The following is a 23739-nucleotide window of genomic DNA, read 5'->3' as shown; positions in this document are numbered from 1 at the left end:
TAAAACCCACAAATCAGCTAGAAAAACCGAAAAATTAGCCAGAGAAACTCAAAAATTAGCTAGAAAACCCAAAAATTAGATAGAAATACTCGAAAATTGGCCATAAAAACTCGAAAATTAGCCATAAAAACCCAAAAATTAGCTATGAAATTCCAAAGATTAGCTATGAAACCCATAAATCAGCTAGAAAAACCGAAAAATTAGCCAGAAAAACTCAAAAATTAGCTAGAAAACCCAAAAATTTGATAGAAGAACTCGAAAATTGGCCATAAAAACTCAAAAATTAGCCATAAGAACCCAACAATTAGCTATGAAATTCCAAAGATTAGCTATGAAACCCATAAATTTTTGGGTTTCACAGCTATTTTTTGAGGTTTTATAGCTAAATTTTGGGTTTTTCTAGCAATTTTTGGGTTTTTATGGCTAATTTTTGAGTTCTTCTAGCTAATGTTCAAGTTTTCCAGCTAATTTTTGGATTTTAAAGGTATTTTTTGAGTTTTTATAGTTTTTATAGCTAGAAAAACTCTAAATATTAGCTAGAAAAACCCAGGAATTAGCCACAAAAACCCGAATATCAGCCATAAAACCCAAAAATTAGCTAGAAAAACTCAGAAATTAGCCATAAAAACCCGACAATCAGCCGGGAAACTTAAACATTAGCTAGAATAACTCAGAAATTAGCTAGAAAAACTCGAAAATCAGCCATGAAATCCCAAATTTAGCTATGAAATTCCAAAGATTAGCTATGAAACCCATAAATTTTTGGGTTTTATAGCTATTTTTTGATGTTTAATAGCTAAATTTTGGGTTTTTCTAGCAATTTTTGGGTTTTTATGGCTATTTTTTGAGTTCTTCTAGCTAATGTTCAAGTTTTCCAGCTAATTTTTGAATTTTATAGGTATTTTTTGAGTTTTTATAGTTTTTATAGCTAGAAAAACTCTAGATATTAGCTGAAAAAACTCAGAAATTAGCCACAAAAACCCAAATAGCAGCCATAAAACCCAAAAATTGGCTGGAAAAACTCAGAAATTAGCCATAAAAACCCAAAAATTAGCTATGAAATTCCAAAGATTAGCTATGAAACCCATAAATTTTTGGGTTTTATAGCTATTTTTTGAGGTTTTATAGCTAATTTTTGGGTTTTTCCAGCAATTTTTGGGTTTTTATTGCTAATTTTTGAGTTTTTCTAACTAATGTTTGAGTTTTCTAGATAATTTTTATGTTTTCATGGCTTATTTTTTGAGTTTTTCTAACGGATTTATGAGTTTTGTGGCTAATTTTTGAGTTTTCCTAGCTAGTTTTTGGGTTTTATAGCTATTCTTTGAGGTTTTATAGCTAATTTTTGGGTTTTTCCAGCAATTTTTGGGTTTTTATTGCTAATAAAAACTCAGAAATTAGCTCAAAAACCCAAGAATTAGCAAGAAACTCGAAAATTAGCCATTAAAACCCGAAAATTAGCCATAAAACCCAAAAACTAGCCGGAAGAACTCGAAAATTAGCCATAAAAACTCAGAAATTTGCCATAAAAACCCAAAAATTAGCTATAAAACCCACAAATCAGCTAGCAAAACTCAAAAATTAGCCAGAAAAACTCAAAAATCAGCTAGAAAACCCAAAATTAGCCATAAAAACCCAAAAATTAGCTATGAAATTCCAAAGATTAGCTATGAAACCCATAAATTTTTGGGTTTTATAGCTATTTTTTGAGGTTTAATAGCTAAATTTTGGGTTTTTCTAGCAATTTTTGGGTTTTTATGGCTATTTTTTGAGTTCTTCTAGCTAATGTTCAAGTTTTCCAGCTAATTTTTGGAATTTATAGGTATTTTTTGAGTTTTCATAGTTTTTATTGCTAGAAAAACTCTAGATATTAGCTGAAAAAACTCAGAAATTAGCCACAAAAACCCAAATAGCAGCCATAAAACCCAAAAATTGGCTAGAAAAACTCAGAAATTAGCCATAAAAACCCAAAAATCAGCCGGGAAACTTAAACATTAGCTAGAAAAACTCAGAAATTAGCTAGAAAAACTCGAAAATTAGCCATGAAAACCCAAAAATTAGCTATGAAATTCCAAAGATTAGCTATGAAACCCATAAATTTTTGGGTTTTATAGCTATTTTTTGAGGTTTTATAGCTAATTTTTGGGTTTTTCCAGCAATTTTTGGGTTTTTATTGCTAATTTTTGAGTTTTTCTAACTAATGTTTGAGTTTTCTAGATAATTTTTATGTTTTCATGGCTTATTTTTTGAGTTTTTCTAACGGATTCATGAGTTTTGTGGCTAATTTTTGAGTTTTCCTAGCTAGTTTTTGGGTTTTATAGCTATTCTTTGAGGTTTTATAGCTAATTTTTGGGTTTTTCCAGCAATTTGTGGGTTTTTATTGCTAATAAAAACTCAGAAATTAGCTCAAAAACCCAAGAATTAGCAAAAAACTCGAAAATTAGCCATTAAAACCCGAAAATTAGCCATAAAACCCAAAAACTAGCCGGAAGAACTCGAAAATTAGCCATAAAAACTCAGAAATTTGCCATGAAAACCCAAAAATTAGCTATAAAACCCACAAATCAGCTAGCAAAACTCGAAAATTAGCCAGAAAAACTCAAAAATCAGCTAGAAAACCCAAAATTAGCCATAAAAACCCAAAAATTAGCTATGAAATTCCAAAGATTAGCTATGAAACCCATAAATTTTTGGGTTTTATAGCTATTTTTTGAGGTTTTATAGCTAAATTTTGGGTTTTTCTAGCAATTTTTGGGTTTTTATGGCTAATTTTTGAGTTCTTCTAGCTAATGTTCAAGTTTTCCAGCTAATTTTTGGATTTTATAGGTATTTTTTGAGTTTTTATAGTTTTTATAGCTAGAAAAACTCTAAATATTAGCTGAAAAAACTCAGAAATTAGCCACAAAAACCCAAATATCAGCCATAAAACCCAAAAATTAGCTAGAAAACTCAGAAATTAGCCATAAAAACCCAAAAATCAGCCGGGAAACTTGAACATTAGCTAGAAAAACTCAGAAATTAGCTAGAAAAACTCGAAAATTAGCCATGAAAACCCAAAAATTAGCTATGAAATTCCAAAGATTAGCTATGAAACCCATAAATTTTTGGGTTTTATAGCTATTTTTTGAGGTTTTATAGCTAAATTTTGGGTTTTTCTAGCAATTTTTGGGTTTTTATGGCTAATTTTTGAGTTCTTCTAGCTAATGTTCAAGTTTTCCAGCTAATTTTTGGATTTTATAGGTATTTTTTGAGTTTTTATAGTTTTTATAGCTAGAAAAACTCTAAATATTAGCTAAAAAAACTCAGAAATTAGCCACAAAAACCCAAATATCAGCCATAAAACCCAAAAATTAGCTAGAAAAACTCAGAAATTAGCCATAAAAACCCAAAAATCAGCCGGGAAACTTAAACATTAGCTAGAAAAACTCAGAAATTAGCTAGAAAAACTCGAAAATTAGCTATGAAATTCCAAAGATTAGCTATGAAACCCATAAATTTTTGGGTTTTATAGCTATTTTTTGAGGTTTTATAGCTAATTTTTGGGTTTTTCCAGCAATTTTTGGGTTTTTATTGCTAATTTTTGAGTTTTTCTAACCAATGTTTGAGTTTTCTAGATAATTTTTGGGTTTTCATGGCTTATTTTTTGAGTTTTTCTAGCGGATTTATGAGTTTTGTGGCTAATTTTCGAGTTTTCCTAGCTAATTTTTGGGTTTTATAGCTATTATTTGAGTTTTTATAGTTTTTATAGCTAGAAAAACTCAGAAATTAGTCACAAAACCCAGAAATTGTTAGAAAAATCCAAAAATTAGCTATAAAAACTCAAAAATTCGCCATAAAAACTCAAAAATTAGCCACAAAACCCCAAAAATTAGCCATAAAAACCCAAAAATTAGCTACAAAAACCCAAAAATTAGCCAGAACCTCGGAAATTAGCCATAAAATCTCAGAAATTAGCTCAAAAACCCAAAAATTAGCAAGAAACTCGAAAATTAGCCATAAAAACTCAGAAATTAGCCAAAAAACCCAACAATTAGCTAGAAAAACTCAGAAATTAGCCATAAAAACCCAAGAATTAGCCATAAAACACAAAAACTAGCAAGAAGAACTCGAAAATTAGCCATAAAAACCCAAAACTTAGCTATAAAACCCACAAATCAGCTAGCAAAACTCAAAAATTAGCCAGAAAAACTCAAAAATCAGCTAGAAAACCCAAAATTAGCCATAAAAATCCAAAAATTAGCTATAAAACCCACAAATCAGCTAGAAAAACCGAAAAATTAGCCAGAAAAACTCAAAAATTAGCTAGAAACCCCAAAAATTAGATAGAAAAACTCGAAAATTGGCCATAAAAACTCAAAAATTAGCCATAAAAACCCAAAAATTAGCTATGAAATTCCAAAGATTAGCTATGAAACCCATAAATTTTTGGGTTTTATAGCTATTTTTTGAGGTTTTATAGCTAAATTTTGGGTTTTTCTAGAAATTTTTGGGTTTTTATGGCTAATTTTTGAGTTCTTCTAGCTAATGTTCAAGTTTTCCAGCTAATTTTTGGATTTTATAGGTATTTTTTGAGTTTTTATAGTTTTTATAGCTAGAAAAACTCTAAATATTAGCTAAAAAAACTCAGAAATCAGCCACAAAAACCCAAATATCAGCCATAAAACCCAAAAATTAGCTAGCTAGAAAAACTCAGAAATTAGCCATAAAAACCCAAAAATCAGCCGGGAAACTTAAACATTAGCTAGAAAAACTCAGACATTAGCAAGAAAAACTCGAAAATTAGCCATGAAAACCCAAAAATTAGCTATGAAATTCCAAAGATTAGCTATGAAACCCATAAATTTTTGGGTTTTATAGCTATTTTTTGAGGTTTTATAGCTAATTTTTGGGTTTTTCCAGCAATTTTTGGGTTTTTATTGCTATTTTTTGAGTTTTCTAGATAATTTTTGGGTTTTCATGGCTTATTTTTTGAGTTTTTCCAGCGGATTTATGAGTTTTGTGGCTAATTTTTGAATTTTCCTAGCTAATTTTTGGGTTTTATAGCTATTCTTTGAGTTTTTATAGCTAGAATAAACTCTGAAATTAGCTAGAAAAACTCAGAAATTCGCCATAAAAACTCAAAAATTAGCCACAAAAACCCAAAAATTAGCCATAAAAACCCAAAAATTAGCTACAAAAACCCAAAAATTGGCCAGAACCTCGGAAATTAGCCATAAAAACTCAGAAATTAGCTCAAAAACCCAATAATTAGCAAGAAACTCGAAAATTAGCCATAAAAACTCAGAAATTAGCCAAAAAAACCCAACAATTAGCTAGAAAAACTCAGAAATTAGCCATAAAAACCCAAGAATTAGCCATAAAACACAAAAACTAGCCATAAAAACCCAAAAATTAGCTATGAAATTCCAAAGATTAGCTATGAAACCCATAAATTTTTGGGTTTTATAGCTATTTTTTGAGGTTTTATAGCTATTTTTTGAGGTTTTATAGCTAAATTTTCGGTTTTTCTAGAAATTTTTGGGTTTTTATGGCTAATTTTTGAGTTCTTCTAGCTAATGTTCAAGTTTTCCAGCTAATTTTTGGATTTTATAGGTATTTTTTGAGTTTTTATAGTTTTTATAGCTAGAAAAACTCTAAATATTAGCTAAAAAACCTCAGATCCAAATATCAGCCATAAAACCCAAAAATTAGCTAGCTAGAAAAACTCAGAAATTAGCCAGAAAAACTCAAAAATCAGCTAGAAAACCCAAAATTAGCCATAAAAACCCAAAAATTAGCTATAAAACCCACAAATCAGCTAGAAAAACCGAAAAATTAGCCAGAAAAACTCAAAAATTAGCTAGAAACCCCAAAAATTAGATAGAAAAACTCGAAAATTGGCCATAAAAACTCAAAAATTAGCCATAAAAACCCAAAAATTAGCTATGAAATTCCAAAGATTAGCTATGAAACCCATAAATTTTTGGGTTTTATAGCTATTTTTTGAGGTTTTATAGCTAAATTTTCGGTTTTTCTAGAAATTTTTGGGTTTTTATGGCTAATTTTTGAGTTCTTCTAGCTAATGTTCAAGTTTTCCAGCTAATTTTTGGATTTTATAGGTATTTTTTGAGTTTTTATAGTTTTTATAGCTAGAAAAACTCTAAATATTAGCTAAAAAAACTCAGAAATTAGCCACAAAAATCCAAATATCAGCCATAAAACCCAAAAATTAGCTAGCTAGAAAAACTCAGAAATTAGCAATAAAAACCCAGAAATCAGCCGGGAAACTTAAACATTAGCTAGAAAAACTCAGACATTAGCTAGAAAAACTCGAAAATTAGCCATGAAAACCCAAAAATTAGCTATGAAATTCCAAAGATTAGCTATGAAACCCATGAATTTTTGGGTTTTATAGCTATTTTTTGAGGTTTTATAGCTAATTTTTGGGTTTTTCCAGCAATTTTTGGGTTTTTATTGCTAATTTTTGAGTTTTCTAGATAATTTTTGGGTTTTCATGGCTTATTTTTTGAGTTTTTCCAGCGGATTTATGAGTTTTATGGCTAATTTTTGAGTTTTCCTAGCTAATTTTTGGGTTTTATAGCTATTCTTTGAGTTTTTATAGTTTTTATAGCTAGAATAAACTCTGAAATTAGCTAGAAAAACTCAGAAATTCGCCATAAAAACTCAAAAATTAGCCACAAAAACCCAAAAATTGGCCAGAACCTCGAAAATTAGCCATAGAAACTCAGAAATTAGCTCAAAAACCCAATAATTAGCAAGAAACTCGAAAATTAGCCATAAAAACTCAGAAATTAGCCAAAAAAACCCAACATTTAGCTAGAAAAACTCAGAAATTAGCCATAAAAACCCAAGAATTAGCCATAAAACACAAAAACTAGCAAGAAGAACTCGAAAATTAGCCATAAAAACTCAGAAATTAGCCATAAAAACCCAAAAATTAGCTATAAAACCCACAAATCAGCTAGCAAAACTCAAAAATTAGCCAGAAAAACTCAAAAATCAGCTAGAAAACCCAAAATTAGCCATAAAAACCCAAAAATTAGCTATAAAACCCACAAATCAGCTAGAAAAACCGAAAAATTAGCCAGAAAAACTCAAAAATTAGCTAGAAACCCCAAAAATTAGATAGAAAAACTCGAAAATTGGCCATAAAAACTCAAAAATTAGCCATAAAAACCCAAAAATTAGCTATGAAATTCCAAAGATTAGCTATGAAACCCATAAATTTTTGGGTTTTATAGCTATTTTTTGAGGTTTTATAGCTAAATTTTCGGTTTTTCTAGAAATTTTTGGGTTTTTATGGCTAGTTTTTGAGTTCTTCTAGCTAATGTTCAAGTTTTCCAGCTAATTTTTGGATTTTATAGGTATTTTTTGAGTTTTTATAGTTTTTATAGCTAGAAAAACTCTAAATATTAGCTAAAAAAACTCAGAAATTAGCCACAAAAACCCAAATATCAGCCATAAAACCCAAAAATTAGCTAGCTAGAAAAACTCAGAAATTAGCCATAAAAACCCAAAAATCAGCCGGGAAACTTAAACATTAGTTAGAAAAACTCAGACATTAGCTAGAAAAACTCGAAAATTAGCCATGAAAACCCAAAAATTAGCTATGAAATTTCAAAGATTAGCTATGAAACCCATAAATTTTTGGGTTTTATAGCTATTTTTTGAGGTTTTATAGCTAATTTTTGGGTTTTTCCAGCAATTTTTGGGTTTTTATTGCTAATTTTTGAGTTTTCTAGATAATTTTTGGGTTTTCATGGATTATTTTTTGAGTTTTTCCAGCGGATTTATGAGTTTTGTGGCTAATTTTTGAGTTTTCCTAGCTAATTTTTGGGTTTTATAGCTATTCTTTGAGTTTTTATAGTTTTTATAGCTAGAATAAACTCTGAAATTAGCTAGAAAAACTCAGAAATTCGCCATAAAAACTCAAAAATTAGCCACAAAAACCCAAAAATTAGCCATAAAAACCCAAAAATCAGCCGGGAAACTTAAACATTAGCTAGAAAAACTCAGAAATTAGCTAGAAAAACTCGAAAATTAGCCATGAAAACCCAAAAATTTATGGGTTTCATAGCAATTTTTTGAGGTTTTATAGCTAATTTTTGGGTTTTTCCAGCAATTTTTGGGTTTTTATTGCTAATTTTTTAGTTTTTCTAACTAATGTTTGAGTTTTCTAGATAATTTTTGTGTTTTCATGGCTTATTTTTTGAGTTTTTCTAGCGGATTTATGAGTTTTGTGGCTAATTTTTGAGTTTTCCTAGCTAATTTTTGGGTTTTATAGCTATTCTTTGAGTTTTTATAGTTTTTATAGTTAGAATAAATTCTGAAATTAGCTAGAAAAACTCAGAAATTAGTCACAAAACCCAGAAATTGTTAGAAAAATCCAAAAATTAGCCATAAAAACTCAAAACTTAGCCACAAAAACCCAAAAATTAGCCATAAAAACCCAAAAATCAGCTACAAAAACCCAAAAATTAGCCATAAAAACTCAGAAATTAGCCAAAAAAACCCAACAATTAGCTAGAAAAACTCAGAAATTAGCCATAAAAACCTAAAAATTAGCCATAAAACCCAAAAACTAGCAAGAAGAACTCGAAAATTAGCCATGGAAACTCAAAAATTAGCCATAAAAACCCAAAAATTAGCTATAAAACCCACGAATCAGCTAGAAGAACTCAAAAATTAGCCAGAAAAACTCAAAAATCAGCTAGAAAACCCAAAATTAGCCATAAAAACCCAAAAATTAGCTATAAAACCCACAAATCAGCTAGAAAAACCGAAAAATTAGCCAGAAACACTCAAAAATTAGCAAGAAAACCCAAAAATTAGATAGAAAAACTCGAAAATTGGCCATAAAAACTCAAAAATTAGCCATAAAAACCCAAAAATTAGCTATGAAATTCCAAAGATTAGCTATGAAACCCATAAATTTTTGGGTTTTATACCTATTTGTTGAGGTTTTATAGCTAAATTTTGGGTTTTTCCAGCAATTTTTGGGTTTTTATGGCTAATTTTTGAGTTCTTCTAGCTAATGTTCAAGTTTTCTAGCTAATTTTTGGGTTTTTATGGCTTATTACTTGGGTTTTTCTAGCTAATTTTTGGATTTTATAGCTATTCTTTGAGTTTTTATAGTTTTTATAGCTAGAATGAACTCTAAAATTAGCTAGAAACACTCAGAAATTAGTCACAAAACCCAAAAATTGTTAGAAATATCCAAAATATAGCTATAAAAACTCAAAGAATAGCTATAAAACCCAAAAATTAACTAGAGAAACCCAAAAATTAGCTGGAAAAACTCAAAAATTAGCCATAAAAACTCAAAAATCAGCCACAAAACCCCAAAAATTAGCCATAAAAACCCAAAAATTAGCTACAAAAACCCGGAAATTAGACAGAACCTCGGAAATTAGCCATCAAAACTCAGAAATTAGCTCAAAAACCCAAAAATTAGCCAGAACCTCGAAAATTAGCCATAAAAACTCAGAAATTAGCCAAAAAAAACCCAACAATTAGCTAGAAAAACTCAGAAATTAGCCACAAAACCCAGAAATTAGCCATGAAAACCCAAAAATTAGCCATAAAACCCAAAAACTAGCCAGAAAAACTCGAAAATTAGCCATAAAAACCCAAAACTTAGCTATAAAACCCTCGAATCAACTGGAAAAACTCAAAAATTAGCCATAAAAACTCAAAAATTAGCTATAAAACCCACAAATCAGCTAGAAAAACCCAAACATTAGCCAGAAAAACTCAAAAATTAGCTAGAAAACTCAAAAATTAGATAGAAAAACTCGAAAATTGGCCATAAAACCCAAAAATCAGATGGAAAAATCCGCAAAATAAGCCATAAAAACCCAAAAATTAGCTAGAAAAACCCAAAAATCAGCCGAGAAACTTAAACATTATCTAGAAAAACTCATAAATTAACTAGGAAAACTCAAAAATTAGCCACAAAACCCAAAAATTAGCCATAAAAACCCAAAAATTAGCTATGGAACCCATAAATTTTTGGGTTTTATAGCTATTTTTCGAGTTTTTATACCTAATTTTTGGGTTTTTCTAGCAATTTTTGGGTTTTTATGGCTAATTTTTGAGTTCTTCTAGCTAATGTTTAAGTTTTCTAGCTAATTTTTGGGTTTTTATGGCTCATTTTTCGGGTTTTTCTAGTTAATTTTTGAGTTTTATGGATATTTCTTGGGTTTTTATAGTTTTTATAACTGGGAAAACTCTAAAAATTAGCTAGAAAAACTCAGAAATTAGCCACAAGAACCAATAAATTGTTAGAAAAACCTAACAATTATTTTTAAAAACCCAAAAATTATTTTTAAAAACCCAAAAATTATTCTTCAAAACCCAAAAATTTGCTATAAAACCCAAAAATTAGCTAAAAAAACTCGAAAATTAGCTATAAAACCCAAAAATTAGTTGGAAAAACTCAACAATTAGCAATAAAAACCCAAAAATTAGCCATAAAACCCATAAATTAGCTAAAGAAACTCAAAAATTAGCTAGAAAAACTCAGAAATCAGCTGAAAAATCTCAAAAATTAAAAATAAAAACTCAAAAATTAGCCATAAAAACCCAAAAATTAGCTATAAAACCCAAAAAACACTTTGAAAACTAAAACATTAGCTAGAAAAACTCAAACATTAGCTAGAAAAACTCAAAAATTAGTAATGAAAACCCAAAAATTAGCTATAAAATTGCAAAGATTAGCTATGAAACCCAATAATTTTTGGGTTTTATAGCTATTTTCTGGGTTTTTATAGCTAATTTTTGGGTTTTTCTAGCAATTTTTGGGTTTTTATTGCTAATTTTTGAGTTTTTCTAGCTAATGTTTGAGTTTTCCAGCTAATTTTAGGGTTTTCATGGCTTATTTGTTGGGTTTTTCTATCTAATTTTTGAGTTTCCTAGCTAATTTTTGAGTTTTTCTGGCTATATTTTGAGTATTTCTACATAATTTCTAGGTTTTCTAGCAATTTTTGTGTTTTTATACCTAATTTTTTGGTTTTTATGGCTAAATATTGGGTTTTTCTAGCCGATTTATGAGTTTTGTGGCTAATTTTTGAGTTTTTCCAACTAATTTTGGGTTTTATAGCTATTCTTTGAGTTTTTATAGTTTTTATAGCTAGAAAAACTCAAAAATTAGCCACAAAAACCCATGAATTGGCTAGAAAAACTCAAAATTTAGCCATAAAACCCGAACTTTAGCTAGAAAAACTCAAGAATCGGGTAGAAAAACTTGGAAATTAGCCACATAAACCCAACAATTTATTGGTTTTTGTGTCTAATTTCTGAGTTTTTCTAGCTATAAAAACTATAAAAACCCGAAAAATAGCTATCAAAACCCAGAAAATAGCTATAAAACCCAAAAGGTTATGGGTTTCATAGCTAATTTTCGGAATTTTATAGCTAATTTTTGGGTTTTCATTGCTAATTTTTGAGTTTTTCCAGCTAATTTCTGAATTTTTCTAGCTAATATTTAAGTTTCCCAGCTGATTTTCGCGTTTTTTGTCTAATTTTCGGGTTTTATGGCTAATTTTTCGGTTTTTATGGCTAATTTTTGGGTTTTTATGGCTAATTTTCTGGTTTTTCTAGCTAATTTCTGACTGTTATAGCTATTTTTTGAGTTTTCATAGCTAATTTTTGAGTTTTGTGGCTAATTTTTGGGTATTTATGGCTAATTTTTGTGTTTTCGTGGCTAACTTTTGGGTTTTTTTGGCTAGTTTTCGAGATATTTTAGCTAATTTGTGGGTTTTATATCTAATTTTTGGGTTTTAATAGCTAATTTTCGGGTTTTTCTATCAATTTTTGGGTATTGGGGGTAATTTCTGAGTTTTTATAGCTCATAGATTAGCTAGAAAAACTCGAAATTTAGCTAAAAATCCAAAAATTAGCCGAAAAAACCAAGAAATTAGCCAATTTATGGGTTTTTGTGGCTAATTTTTGAGTTTTTCTAGCTAGTTTCTGAGTTTTTCTAGCTAATTTTTGAGTTTCTCCAGCTAATTTTCGGGTTTTATGGCTAATTTTTGAGTTTTTATCAATAATTTTTGTATTTTGCTAACAATTTTTGAGTTTTGTGGCTAATTTCTGAGTTTTTCTAGCTAACTTTCGAATTTTTCTAGCTAATTTTCGAATTTTTCTTGGTAAATTTTGGGTTTTCTGGCTAATTTTTGAGTTTTCCTAGCTAATTTCTGGGTTTTATAGCTATTTTTTGAGTTTTTATAGCTAACTGTTGGGTTTTTCTAACAATTTTTAGGGTTTAATGGCTAATTTTCGGGTTTTAAGGCTAATTTTTGATTTTTTTAGCTAATGTTTGGGTTTTATGGCTGAATTGTGAGTTTTTCTAGCCAATTTATGGAATTTGTGGCTAATTTTTGAGTTTTTCAAGCTAGTTTCTGAGTTTTTCCAGCCAATTTTTGAGTTTCTCTAGCTAATTTTCGGGTTTTATGGCTAATTTTTGAGTTTTTATCAATAATTTTTGTATTTTGCTAACAATTTTTGGGTTTTGTGACTAATTTCTGAGTTTTTCTAGCTAATTTCCGACTTTTCCTTGCTAATTTTTGGGTTTAATGGCTAATTTTTGGATTTTTGTGGCTAAATTTAGAGTTTCTACGGCTAATTTTTTAGATTTAATGGCTAATTTTTGAGTTTTTCCAGCTAATATCTAGGTTTTATAGCTATTTTTTGAGTTTTCATAGCTATTTTTTAGGTTTTCTGACAATTTTTGGGTTTTGTGGCTAACTTCTGAGTTTTTCTAGCTAATTTTTGGGTTTTCATGGCTAATTTTTGAGTTTCTATGGCTAATTTTTGGGTTTTTCTAGCTAATTTTTGGGTTTTATAGCTATTTTACGAGTTTTTATAGCTAATTTCTAGGTTTTTCTAACAATTTTTGGGTTTTGTGGCAAATTTCTGAGTTTTTATAGCTAAATTCTGGGTTTTTCTAACGATTTTTGGGTTTTTTGACTAATTTCTGTCTTTTTCTAGCTGATTGTTGGGTTTTTGTAACTAGTTTTTGGGTTTCATGGCTAATTTTTGGGTTTTTCTTCCTAGTTTCTGAGTTTTTCTACATAATTTTTGAGTTTTTTTAGCTAATTTTCGGGTTTTATATCTAATTTTTGGGTTTTATGGCTAATTTTTGAGTTTTTATGGCTAGTTTTTGAGTTATTCTAGCTAATTTTTGGGTTTGAATAGCTAATTTTCGGGTTTTTCTACCAATTTTTGGGTATTGGGGGTAATTTCTGAGTTTTTCTAGCGAATGTCTGAGTTTTTCTAGCTAGTTTTTGGGTTTTTCTAGCTAATGTTTAGGTTTTATAGCTATTTTACGAAATTTTATTTTTCTAGCTAGTTTTTGTAGCTAATTGTTGGGTTTTTCTAGCTAATATTTGGGTTTTATGGCTAAATTTTGAGTTTTTCAAGCAAATTTATTGGTTTTTGTGGCTAATTTTTGAGTTTTTCTAGCTAGTTCCTGAGTTTTTCCAGCTAATTTTTGAGTTTTATGGCTAATATTTGGGTTTTTATGGCCAATTTCTGAGTTTTTCTAGCTAAGTTTTGGGTTTTTCTAGCTAATTTTCGGGTTTAATGGCTAATTTTTGGGTTTTTATGGATAATTTTTGAGGTTTTCTAACTAATTTTTGGGTTTTTATAGCTAATTTTTGGGTTTTTCTAACAATTTTTGGGTTTTGTGACTAATTTCTGTGTTTTTCTAGCCAATTGTTGGGTTTTTCTGGCTAGATCCTGTGTTTTATGGCTAATTTTTTGGTTTTTATGGCTAATTTGTGGATTTTTAAGGCTAACTTTTGAGTTTTTCTAGCAATTTTTGGGTTTATGTGGCTAATTTCCAAGTTTTTCTGGCTGATTCTTGAGTTTTTCTAGCTAATATTTGGGTTTTATGGCTGAATTTTGAGTTTTTCAATCCAATTTATGGGTTTTTGTGGCTAATTTTCGAGTTTTTCTAGATAGTTTCTGAGTTTTTCTAGCTAATTGTTGGGTTTTTGTGGCTAATTTTTGGGTTTATGTGGCTAATTTCCAAGTTTGTCTAGCTGATTCTTGAGTTTTTCTAGCTAATATTTGGGTTTTATGGCTGAATTTTGAGTTTTTCAATCCAATTTATGGGTTTTTGTGGCTAATTTTTGAGTTTTTCTAGCTAGTTTCTGAGTTTTTCTAGCTAATTTGTGAGTTTCTTTAGCTAATTTTCGGGTTTTATGGCTAATTTTTGGGTTTTTATGGCTAATTTTCGAGGTTTTTTAGCTAATGTTTGGGTTTTATGGCTGAATTTTGAGTTTTTCAATCCAATTTATGGGTTTATGTGGCTAATTTTTGAGTTTTATGGCTAATTTTTGGTTTTTTATGGCTAATTTTTGGGTTTTGTTGCTAATTTCTGAGTTTTTCTAACCAATTGTTGGGTTTTCTGGCTAATTACTGTGTTTTATGGCTAATTTTTTGGTTTTTATGGGTAATTTGTGGATTTTTAAGGCTAACTTTTGAGTTCTTCTAGCAATTTTTGGGTTTATGTGGCTAATTTCCAAGTTTTTCTGGCTGATTCTTGAGTTTTTCTAGCTAATATTTGGGTTTTATGGCTGAATTTTGAGTTTTTCAATCCAATTTATGGGTTTTTGTGGCTAATTTTTGAGTTTTTCTAGCTAGTTTCTCAGTTTTTCTAGCTAATTTGTGAGTTTCTTCAGCTAATTTTCGGGTTTTATGGCTAATTTTTGGGTTTTTATGGCTAATTTTCGAGGTTTTTTAGCTAATGTTTGGGTTTTATGGCTGAATTTTGAGTTTTTCAATCTAATTTATGGGTTTTTGTGGCTAATTTTTGAGTTTTTCTGGCTAGTTTCTGAGTTTTTCTAGCTACTTTTTGAGTTTCTCTAGCTAATTTTCGGGTTTTATGGCTATTTTTTGGGTTTTGAGACTAATTTCTTCGTTTTTCTAGCTAATTGTTGGGTTTTTGTGGCTAATTTTAGGATTTTATGGCTAATTGTTGAGTTTTTCTAGCTAATTTTTGGGTTTTATGGCTAATATTTGGGTTTTTATGGCTAATTTTTGGGTTTAAATAGCTAACTTTCGGGTTTTTCTACCAATTTTTGGGTATTGGGGGTAATTTCTGAGTTTTTCTAGCTAATTTCTAGAATTTTTCTAGCTATAAAAACTCAAAGAATAGCTACAAATCTCATAAATTAGCTAGAAAAACTTTTTATAGCTAATTTTTGGGTTTTTCTAGCAATTTATTGGTTTTTGTGGCTCATTTCTGAGTTTTTCTAGCTATAAAAACTATAAAAACCCGAAAACTAGCTATCAAAACCCAGAAAATAGCTATAAAACCCAAAAGGTTATGGGTTTCATAGCTAATCTTTGGAATTTTATAGCTAATTTTTGGGTTTTCATTGCTAATTTTTGAGTTTTTCCAGCTAATTTCTGAATTTTTCTAGCTAATATTTAAGTTTCCCAGCTGATTTTCGCGTTTTTTTGTCTAATTTTCGGGTTTTATGGCTAATTTATGGGTTTTTATGGCTAATTTTTGGGTTTTTATGGCTAATTTTTGGGTTTTTCTAGCTAATTTCTGACTTTTATAGCTATTTTTTGAGTTTTCATAGCTAATTTTTGAGTTTTGTGGCTAATTTTTGGGTATTTATGGCTAATTCTTGTGTTTTCGTGGCTAATTTTTGGGTTTTTTTGGCTAGTTTTTGAGATATTTTAGCTAATTTGTGGGTTTTATATCTAAGTTTTGGGTTTTAATAGCTAATTTTCGGGTTTTTCTATCAATTTTTGGGTATTGGGGGTAATTTCTGAGTTTTTCTAGCTCATAAATTAGCTAGAAAAACTCGAAATTTAGCTAAAAATCCAAAAATTAGCTGAAAAAACCAAAAAATTAGCCAATTTATGGGTTTTTGTGGCTAATTTTTGAGTTTTTCTAGCTAGTTTCTGAGTTTTTCTAGCTAATTTTTGAGTTTCATGGCTAATTTTTGGGTTTTTATGGCTAATTTTTGATTTTTTTAGCTAATGTTTGGGTTTTATGGCTGAATTGTGAGTTTTTCTAGGCAATTTATAGGTTTTTGTGGCTAATTTTTGAGTTTTTCTAGCTAGTTTCTGAGTTTTTCTAGCTAATTTTTGAGTTTTTCTAGCTAATTTTCGGGTTTTATGGCTAATTTTTGGGTTTTTATGGCTAATTTTTGGGTTTTATAGCTATTTTTTGAGTTTTTATAGATAATTCTTGGGTTTTTTCAACAATTTTTGGGTTTTGTGACTAGTTTCTGAGTTTTTCTAGCTGGCCGTTGGGTTTTTCTAACAATTTTTGGGTTTTATGGCCAATTTTTTGGTTTTTATGGATAATTTGTGGGTTTTTATGGCTAATTTTTGAGTTTTTGTAGGTAATTTTTGAGTTTTTTTTGGCTAATTGTTGAGTTATTCTAGCTAATTTGTGTGTTTTATAGCTATATTTTGGGTTTTTATGGCTAATTTTTAGGTTTTAGTGGCCAATTTTTGGGTTTTTGTGGCTGATTTCCTAGTTTTTATGGCTAATTTTTGAGTTTTTGTGGCTAATTTTTGAGTTTTTATGGCTAATTTTTGGGTTTTATAGCTATTTTACGAGTTTTTATAGCTAATTTTTAGGTTTTTCTAACAATTTTTGGGTTTTGTGGCTAATTTCTGAGTTTTTCCAGCTAATTTTTGGGTTTTTATTGCCAATTTTCAAGGTTTTCTATCTAATTTTTAGGGTTTTCTAGCTAATTTTTTAGTTTTTATGGCTGATTTTTAATTAGCAGAAAAAAACAAAAAATTAGCTATAAAAACCCAAAAAATAGCTATAAAACTCAAAAATTTATGGGTTTCATAGCTAATCTTTGGAATTTTATAGCTAATTTTTGAGTTTTCATGGCTAATTTTTGAGTTTTTCCAGCTAATGTTTAACTGTTCTAGCTAATTTTTGAGTTTTATAGCCATTTTACGAGTTTTTATAGCTAACTTTTGGGATTTTCTAGCTAATGTTTGGGTTTTATAGCTAATTTTCAGAATTTTCTAACAATTTCTGGGTTTTGTGACTAATTTTTGAGTTTTTCTAGCTGATTTCTGAGTTTTTCTAACCAATTTTGGAGTTTATCTAGCTAATTTTTGGGTTTTTATGGCTAATATCTGGGTTTTTTGAGCTAATTTTTTGGTTTTCTAGCAATTTTTGGGTTTTTATTGCTAATTGTTGGGTTTTCCTAGCAATTTTTGGGTTTATGTGGATAATTTCCAAGTTTTTCTAGCTGATTCTTGAGTTTTTCTAGCTGATATTTGGGTTTTATGGCTAATTGTTGAGTTTTTCTAGTTGATTTTTAAGTTTTATAGCTAATTATTGGGTTCTCATAGCTAATTTTCGGGTTTTTCCAACAATTTTTTGGTTTTGTGGCTAATTTCTGAGTTTTTCTAGCGAATGTCTGAGTTTTTCTAGCTAGTTTTTGGGTTTTTCTAGCTAATTTTTGGGTTTTATAGCTATTTTACGAGTTTTTATAGCTAATTTTCGGGTTTTTCTAGCTAATGTTTAGGTTTTATAGCCATTTTACGAAATTTTATAGCTAATTTTTGGGTTTTTCTAACAATTTTTGGGTTTTGTGGCTAATTTCTGAGTTTTTCTAGCGAATTTCTGAGTTTTTCTAGCTAGTTTTTGGGTTTTTCTAGCTAATTTTTGGGTTTTATAGCTATTTTACGAGTTTTTATAGCTAATTTTTGAATTTTTCTAGCTAATGTTTAGGTTTTATAGCTATTTTACGAAATTTTATAGCTAATTTTTAGGTTTTTCTAACAATTTTTGGATTTTGTTGCTAATTTCTGAGTTTTTCTAGCTAATTTTTTGGTTTTTATGGCTAATTTCTGGGATTTTTGAGCTAATTTTTTCGTTTTCTAGCAATTTTTGGGTTTTTATAGCTAATTGTTGGGTTTTCTAGCAATTTTTGGGTTTATGTGGCTAATTTCCAAGTTTTCCTAGCTGATTCTCGTGTTTTTCTAGCTAATATTTGGGTTTTATGGCTAAATTTTTAGTTTTTCAAGCCAATTTATTGGTTTTTATGGCTAATTTTTGAGGTTTTTTAGCTAATGTTTGGGTTTTATGGCTAAATTTTGAAATTTTCTAGCCAATTTATGGGTTTTTGTTGCTAATTCTTGAGTTTTTCTAGCTAGTTTCTGAGTTTTTCCAGCTAATTTTTGAGTTTTATGGCTAATATTTGGGTTTTTATGGCCAATTTCTGAGTTTTTATAGCTAATTTTTGGGTTTTTCTAACAATTTTTGGGTTTTGTGACTAATTTCTGAGTTTTTCTAGCCAACTGTTGGGTTTTTGTGGCTAATTGTTGGGTTTTATGGCTAATTTTTGGTATTTTACGGCTAATTTTTGGGTTTTGTTGCTAATTTCTGAGTTTTTCTAGCCAATTGTTGGGTTTTTCTGGCTAATTCCTGGGTTTTATGGCTAATTTTTTGGTTTTTATTTTGTGGATTTTTAAGGCTAACTTTTGAGTTTTTCTAGCAATTTTTGGGTTTATGTGGCTAATTTCCAAGTTTTTCTAGCTGATTCTTGAGTTTTTCTAGCTAATATTTGGGTTTTATGGCTGAATTTTGAGTTTTTCAATCCAATTTATGGGTTTTTGTGGCTAATTTTTGAGTTTTTCTAGGTAGTTTCTGAGTTTTTCTAGCTACTTTTTGAGTTTCTCTAGCTAATTTTCGGGTTTTATGGCTAATTTTTGGGTTTTTATGGATAATTTTTGAGGTTTTCTAACAATTTTTGGGTTTTGTGACTAATTTCTGTGTTTTTCTAGCTGATTGTTGGGTTTTTGTGGCTAATTTTTGCGTTTTATGGCTAATTTATGGTTTTTTATGGCTAATTTTTGGGTTTTGTTACTAATTTCTGAGTTTTTCTAGCCAATTGTTGGGTTTTTGTGGCTAATTTCTGGGGTTTTTCTAGCCAATTGTTGGGTTTTTGTGGCTAATTTCTGAGTTTTTCTAGCTAATTTTCCAGTTTTTCTGGCTAATTCCTGGGTTTTATGGCTAATTTTTTGGTTTTTATGGCTAATTTGTGGATTTTTAAGGCTAACTTTTGAGTTTTTCTACCAATTTTTGGGTATTGGGGGTAATTTCTAAGTTTTTCTAAGTAATTTTTAGAGTTTTTCTAGCTATAAAAACTATAAAAACTCAAAGAATAGCTATAAAACTCATAAATTAGCTAGAAAAACTCAAAATTCAGCCAAAAAATCGAAAAATTAGCTGAAAAAACCAAAAAATTAGGTATAAAAACACAAAAATTGCTAGAAAACTCGAATATTAGGTAGGAAAACTCGAAAATTAGTCATAAAAACCCAAAAATTTCCCAAAAAAACTCGAAAATTAGCTGGAAACCTCAAAAATTAGACAGAAAAACCCAAAAAATAAGCCATGAAAACCAAACATTAGCTAGAAAACTTAAACATTAGATAGAAAAACTCAAAAATTAGCTATGAAAACTCAAAATTTAGCCATTAAATCCAAAAATTAGCTAGAAAAACCCAAAAATTAGCTATAAAAGCCAAAAATTGCTAGGAAACCCGAAAATTAGGTAGAAAAACTCGAAAATTAGCCATAAAAACCCAAAAATTAGCCAGAAAAACTCGAAAATTAGCTAGAAAACCCAAAACATAGATAGAAAAACCCAAAAAATAAGCCATGGGAACCCAAAAATTAGCTAGAAAACTTAGACATTAGTTAGAAAAACTCAAAAATTAGCCATGAAAATCCAAAAATTGCTATGAAAACCCGAAAATTAGCTATAAAAACCCAAAAAATAGGTATAAAACTCAAAAGTTCATGGGTTTCATAGCTAACCTTTGGAATTTTATAGCTAATTTTTGAGTTTTCATGGCTAATTTTTGAGTTTTTCCAGCTAATGTTTAAGTGTTCTAGCTAATTTTTGGGTTTTTCTAGCTAAGTATTGGGTTTTATAGCTATTTTACGAGTTTTTATAGCTAATTTTTGGATTTTTCTAGCTAATGTTTGGGTTTTATACCTATTTTACGAGTTTTTCTAGCAAATTTTTGAGTTTTTCTAGCTAATTTCCGGGTTTTATGGCTGATTTTTGGATTTTAATGGCTAATTTTTGAGATTTTCTGGCAAATTTTTGGGTTTTTATAGCTAATTTTTGGGTTTTATGGCTATTTTTTGAGTTTTTATAGCTAAATTCTGAGTTTTTCCAACAATTTTTGGGTTTTGTGACTAATTTCTTTGTTTTTCTAGCTGATTGTTGGGTTTTTGTGGTTAATTTTTGGGTTTTATGGCTACTTTTTAGGTTTTTATGGCTAATTTTTGGGTTTTGTGGCTAATTTCTGAGTTTTTCTAGACAATTTTTGGGTTTTTGTGGCTAATTTCTGAGTTTTTCTAGCTAATTTTCTAGTTTTTCTGGCTAATTTTTGAGTTTTTATGGATGATTTCTGGGTTTTTAAGCTAATTTTTTGGTTTTCTAGCAATTTTTGGGTTTTTATAGCTAATTGTTGGGTTTTTCTAGCAATTTTTGGGTTTATGTGGCTAATTTTCTAGCTGATTCTTGAGTTTTTCTAGCTAATGTTTGGGTTTTACGGCTAATTTCTGAGTTTTCCTAGCTGACTGTTGGGTTTTTGTGGCTAATTTCTGAGTTTTTATAGCTAATTTTTGGGTTTTATAGCTATTGTTTGAGTTTTTATAGCTAAATTCTTGGTTTTTCTAACAATGTTTGCATTTCGTGAATAATTTCTGTGTTTTTCTAGCTGATTGTTGGGTTTTTGTGGCTAATTTTTGGATTTTATGGCCAATTTTTGGGTTTTTGTGGCAAACTTTTGGGTTTTTTTGGCTAATTTCTGAGTTTTTATGGCTAATTTTTGAGTTTTTGTGGCTAATTTTTGAGTTTTTATGGCTAATTGTTGAGTTTCTCTAGCCAATTTTTGAGTTTTATGGCTAATTTTTGAGTTTTCACGGCTAATTTTTGGTTTCCTGTGGCTAGTTTCCGAGTTATTCTAGCTAATTTTTTGGTTTTTTCAGCTAATTTTTTGTTTTTCTGGCTAATTTTTGGGTTTTATAGCCAATGTTTGAGTTCTTGAAGCTAATTTTTGGGTTTTTTTAACAATTGGTTTTGTCGCTAATTTCTGAGTTTTTCTAGCTAATTTCTGAGTTTTTGTAGCTAATTTTTGGGTTTTTTGGCTAATATTTGGGTTATTCTAGCTAATTTTTAGAAAAACCCAACAATCACCTAGAAAAACACAGGAATTAGTCGAAAAACCCAAAAATCGTTAGAAAAACCCAGAATTTAGCTATAAAAACTCAGAAATTAGCCACAATACCCAAAAATTGTTAGAAAAACCTAAAAATTAGCTATAACAACTCGTAAAATAGCTATAAAACCCAAAAATTAGCTAGAAAAACCCAAAAAATAGCCATAGAAACCCAAAAATTAGCCATAAAAACCCAAAAATTAGCCATATAAAACCAAAAATTAGCTAGAACACTTAAACATTAGCTAGAAATAATCAAAAATCAGCTATTAAAACCAAAAATTAGCTATAAAATTCCAAAGATTAGCTATGAAACCCATAAATTTTTGGGTTTATAGCTACTTTTTGGGCTTTTATAGCTAATTTTCGGGTTTTCATGGCTAATTTCTGAGTTTTTCTACCTAATTTTTGGGTTTCCTAGCAATTTTTGGGTTTTTATAGCTATTCTTTGAGTTTTTATAGTTCTTATAGCTAGAAAAACTCTAAAAATTAACTAGAAAAACTCAGAAATTAGCCACAAAAACCCAAAAGTTGCTAGAAAAACCCGAAAATTAGCTTTAAAAACCCAAAAATTAGCCATAAAAACCCAAATATTAGCCATAAAACCCAAAAATTAGCTAAAAAAACTCAGAAATTAGCTAGAAAAACTCAGAAATTAGCCACAAAAACCAATTGTTAGAAAAACCCAAAAATTAGCTCCAAGAACCCAAAAATTAGTCATAAAAACCCAAAAATTAGCCATAAAACCCAAAAATTAGCCATAAAACCCAAAAGTTAGCTAGAGAAACTCCAAAATTAGCTAGAAAAACTCAGAAATCAGCTAGAAAACCTCAAAAATTAGCCAAAAAAACCAAAAATTAGCCATAAAACCCAAAAATTTGCCACAAAAACCCAACAATTAGCTAGAAAAACTCAGAAACTATCTAGAAAAACTCAAAAATTAGCCACAAAAACCCATAAATTGGATTGAAAAACTCAAAATTCAGCGATAAAACCCAAACATTAGCTAGAAAAACTCAAGAATCAACCAGAAAAACTTGTAAATTAGCCACATAAATCCAAAAATTGCTAGAAAAACTCAAAAGTTAGCCTTAAAAATCCACAAATTAGCCATAAAAACCAAAAAATTAGCCATAAAACACAGGAATTAGCCAAAAAAACCCTACAATTGGCTAGAAAAACTCAGAAATTAGCAACAAAACCCAAAAATTAGCCATAAAAAACCAAAAATTAGCCATAAAACCCAAAAATTAGCCACAAAAACCCAACAATCAGCTAGAAAAACACAGAAATTAGTCACAAAACCCAAAAATTATTAGAAAAACCCAAAAATTATCCATAAAAACCCAAAAATTGGCCATTAAACCCGAAAATTAGCTAGAAAAACCCAAAACTTAGCTAGGAAAACTCAGAAATTGGCCATAAAAACCCAAATATTAGCCATAAAACTCAAAAATTAGCTGGAAAAACTCAGGAACTAGCTAGAAAAACTCAAAAATTAGCCACAAAAACCAATAAATTGGCTTGAAAAACTCAAAATTTAGCCATAAAACCCAAATATTAGCTAGAAAAACCCAACAATTAATTATAAAAACCCAAAAATTGCTAGAAAACCAAAAAATTAGCTCAAAAATACCAGAAATTAGCCATAAAAACCAAAAAATTAGCTAGTAAAACTCAGAAATTAGCAACAAATTGTTAGAAAAACCTAAAAATTAGCTATAAAATTTCGTAAAATAGCTATAAAACCTAAACATTAGCTAGAAAAACCCAAAAATTCGCTATAAAAACTCGTAAAATAGCTATAAAACCCAAAAATTAGCTAGAAAAACCCAAAAACTAGCTAGAAAAACTCAGAAATTTGCTAGAAAAACTCAGAAATTAGCCACAAAACCCAAAAATTGTTAGAAAAACCCAAAAATTAGCTATAAAATTTCGTGAAATAGCTATAAAACCTAAACATTAGCTAGAAAAACCCGAAAATTAGCTATAAAAACTCGTAAAATAGCTAGAAAACCCAAAAATTAGCTAGAAAAACCCAAAAAATAGCTAGAAAAACTCAGACATTCGCTAGAAAAACTCAGAAATTAGCCACAAAACCAAAAAATTTTTGGGGAAACCCAAAAATTAGCTTTGAGAACCCAATAATTAGCTATAAAACCCAAATATTAGCTAGAAAAACTCAAGAATCAGCTAGAAAAACTTGGAAATTATCCACATAAACCCAAAAATTGCTAGAGAATCCCAGCAATTAGCAATAAAAACCCAAAAATTGCTAGAAAACCAAAAAATCAGCTCAAAAAACCCAGAAATTAGCCATAAAAACCCAAAAATTAGCTAGAGAAACTCCAAAATTGGTTAGAAAAACTCAGAAATCAGCTAGAAAAACTCAAAAATTAGCCACAAAACCCAGAAATTGTTAGAAAATTCTAAAAATTAGCTATAAAAACTCGTAAAATAGCTATAAAACCTAAACATTAGCTAGAAAATCCCAAAAATTAG

The sequence above is a fragment of the Diorhabda sublineata genome, chromosome 11 (genome assembly GCF_026230105.1).
Source record: "Diorhabda sublineata isolate icDioSubl1.1 chromosome 11, icDioSubl1.1, whole genome shotgun sequence".
Taxonomy (NCBI): domain Eukaryota; kingdom Metazoa; phylum Arthropoda; class Insecta; order Coleoptera; family Chrysomelidae; genus Diorhabda; species Diorhabda sublineata.
Note: the sequence above shows the minus strand (reverse complement) of the source record.